The following is a 3,748-nucleotide window of genomic DNA, read 5'->3' on the forward strand; positions in this document are numbered from 1 at the left end:
CACAGCCATCTCCTCACCCCTCTGTCGTGTCCACCAGCACCGTCGTTGAGCACCACCTCCCCAAGCCGAAGGAATCGAGCACGGACGCCCTGCATCGCCTCCACGCCATCGTCTTCAACCTCGGGTTGACCGAGATCGCCGTCGCCCGTACGTCGCCATCAGGCCGCCCCCGAGCTCACCGTCTCCTTCATATGAACCCCCGTGAGCCCCTGCCTCTTTCCCCTCTCTCCCGTGCTCTTTTCCTCGACATAGCCGCCGCTTCGCCGACGACCGAATCACGCTGCCACCTGAGCCCCTCGCTGCCGTGGCCACAGTCACCGTAGCCCCCAACCGAGCACACCCACGTGCTCACCGCACCACACAGAGGTCGTAGGTGCTATGCTCGCATCGCCACGCCCACTTCAGCTTCGAACCCGAGCTCGCCCGAGCTCCGGCCGTCGCTAAAGCTCGTCGCCGGCCACTTTCCGGCCACCCCAGCACCACCCGCCGCCACCACTAGAAGCGCCGCAACGCCAGGAACCCGTAGAGCCCTTCCGCGCATTGTGTGGCCGCCCATAGCTCAAACCCGAGTTGCGCCGCCGTCATTTTGGTTGCCGCCGGCCGAACTCCGGCGATGTCGACGTGGCCTCATTAGCACTAATGACCCCATTGATCACCCCCACACTACTCACTTACATGTGGGCCCAGTGCCTAAACTAATTAGTTTAACTCTCTGTTAGATTAGCACTAATTTCAGTGGGCCCCGCTTGTCAACTTTGACTTGGCCACGTCAGCTTTGACCGGGTCCCACATGTCAGCCTCTATAGCTGACTATGTGTCACTGACTAGTGAGCCCTACTGGTCAGGTTTGACTTGGAGGCGCCCAGTTGACCAGCTGACGTCACAGTGACGCAATGCTGATGCAGTTAACATTTTCTGGATTTAAAATAATTCAGGAAATTCCAGAAAATGCCCAAAACTTCTAAAAAACATAGAAAATTATCTATAACTCCAAATGAAATAATTTATATATGAAAAATTATGAGAAAAATTCAAGGAATCCATCTGTACCATTTTCATGCAAGTTTGAGCAAGTTAACCTCACTGTTTAGGATGAAACATGATTAGGGAAAATTTCATAATAGGTTTGGAGTTGGAATTTGATGTAGTTTTGAATTCCACTTCAATTAAAATGACTTTCTGTTGCATTAGCCCAAATCACAGCATATTGCCATGTCATGATCATGCATCATATTGTTGCATTGCATTGATTGTATTCTTTTTGTGTTTACCGGTGATTGTCCCCCCCCCCCCGATAGACGTGGTTCCGACGATTGATCGATGACACCGATGAAGAACTATACTATCTTCAGAAGTGCCAGGCAAGCAAAACCCCCTTGTTCATTCCGATACAATCCCACTCTCTCGCTTCTGCTCTCTTTTACTGCATTAGGACAACAACGATTCAACTGTTACATGTTGCGGTAGTTGAACCCCTTTCCTCTGCATGACCTGCCATTGCCACAGTAAATAGATGAAACCCACTAGCATGAGTAGGAATTGTTTGAGCCCTGACGTGCCTACTCATTCATGCTTGTTGTCATGCCTGCTATTGCTTAGAGTTGAGGTAGGTCTGATTCATCGAGAATGAATTGGAACGTGGTGAATATGTCCTACCGTTGAGAGCTAAGTGTGTGAACACGATTTGGTAAGGGTAGCGGTGAGAGGCCATGTAGGAGTACATGGTGGGTTGTCTCATTGCAGCCATCCTTAGGAACTGAGTTCGGTGTTTGTGATCCATGAACAGTTACTACCACACATTGGGTTCCGGTAACTCGACCCCTCTCGGCTTATTAATCAACCCGATCTCTATCTAGGAGTTGCAACTAGTTTCTGGTGTTTGTAGGTAGTGTTAATAGTCTACCAAGTGGCACCTGGTACAGGTGGGCTTGGGACAGACTAGGCACAGTGGCACGGTGTACCAAGTGGCACCCGGATGGTGGGCTTGGGAACCCTGCACACATCGTTTGGGGCCGTGAGCGACACCCCGGCCGGATCTCCTTGCGGATGGAACCCGAATAGGCGATAAACCTGGACTAGAGACTTGTTGGTTAGTCAGGTCGTGGCCGACTCCCTCGCCCGGCTTCCGCTTGAAGGTTGCCGAGGTACATGATGTGTACAGGGCGATAAGTGGCGAGAGCGTGTGTGAAGAAGTACACCCCTGCAGGGTTATCATTATCTATTCGAATAGCCGGATTCCTCGGATATGGAAACTTGGACCCCTTGCATAGTTCATAGATAAGTGAAAGTGGATACTCTAAAACTCGCAAGATAAGCGTGAGTGCTATGGATGGCGCTCTCACAGGGAGACGGGAGCGGATCCATAGTTGTCGGAGTAAGTGACCACGGGTAGCCTAGCCGGCTCCCCCTGGCCTTTCTGCAAAAATTAGGAGCCGATCCGGCTCTCAAGAACCCAAGACATGGGGCCGCCTTCCCCTGACCGGCTGTCTCCCAGGCCGGCTATTGGAAGGCGGCCCGACTTCAGCCCTCATGAAGAAAGCCGCAGGATGGCCGGCTCCGAGGAGCCGGCTGCGAGAAGGCCGACTCCAAGGAGCTGGCTCCCATAAAGTGGTCAAGACCGTACCCTCGAAGTCTGCATCCACATAACGGTGATGTGACGGGGCGTGGCTACAGTGAAGCCTGCCACCCCCGAATCCCGGAGCGCGCCTGGCATAGTGCGCCGTACAGGTGGCCATGACCCGTCCGGCACAGCACTGTTGCCACGTTGACCCTGATGTCATCCACGACGGGCTACCAGTACAGCCCACGGGCGGTGGGCCCCTTCGGGCAGAGAGACACCCGAAGGCGACCTGGCCTCCCCCAGTCGGCCCAAGACGGAGCCGGCTCTCTCCGGCCGGCTTGCCACCCCCTCGAAGGAGATGCCCCATTAAGGAGACAAGACGCGGTGGGGCTACAGTGGTCACCCGCCGGACGGCAGCACTGTAGCCATGCTTACCTCGGCGAAGCCCTTGTCACCAAGATTGAGCAACAGTAACCAGCCACCGACAAGGCCCTGGACAGTGGGGCCTGCCTGTCGACCAAGGAGCCGGTAGCCGGCGGGACCCACCAGCCGGCGGGCCCCAGCAGCCGGCGCAGAAGCCGGAGAGCGAAGACACAGATGGCTGGGCCCCACGCCCAGCCGGATTACCATTGTACCCCCGGGGGTAGGCCTATATAAACCCCCCGGGACACCCATGCAAAGGGTTGGTCCCTGCTAGTTTTAGACACCACGTAGGGAGGAGAAGAGAGCAAGCAGAGCCCTTCTCCCTCCTCTCACCAAACAGCTCAAGGAGCATCATGTAGCTACTTGTTCATCTAGTGATCATGCGGAGACCCCGCAAAGCAGCAGTAGGGGTGTTATCTCCACGGAGAGCCCCGAAGCTGGGTAAGATTCGCCGGCATGCATGTCTTCGCCTCATCCCGTTTCCAGGCACCGGCGATGTTTTACTGGCTCCCACAATGATAAGCCACCCGTTGGCATATGTCGCACCTACCACCCAACATTTGGCGCCCACCGTGGGGCCAGGTGCACCGTCGTCCAGAGACCTGTTCTGGACGGGAACCCTCTTCCTCCCCTGCGAGCGTAGCCAGCCCGGCACACCCGATGGCGCTTGCCACGACGCGCTGCAAGGCGTCACCAACGCCTGCGCAGTGAGCAGCCTCGCTGATCTCCTCGACAAGACCCTCATCTCCGAAAAGCTCGCCTCTG

Source organism: Triticum urartu, chromosome 7, assembly GCF_003073215.2.
Source record: "Triticum urartu cultivar G1812 chromosome 7, Tu2.1, whole genome shotgun sequence".
Lineage (NCBI taxonomy): Eukaryota > Viridiplantae > Streptophyta > Magnoliopsida > Poales > Poaceae > Triticum > Triticum urartu.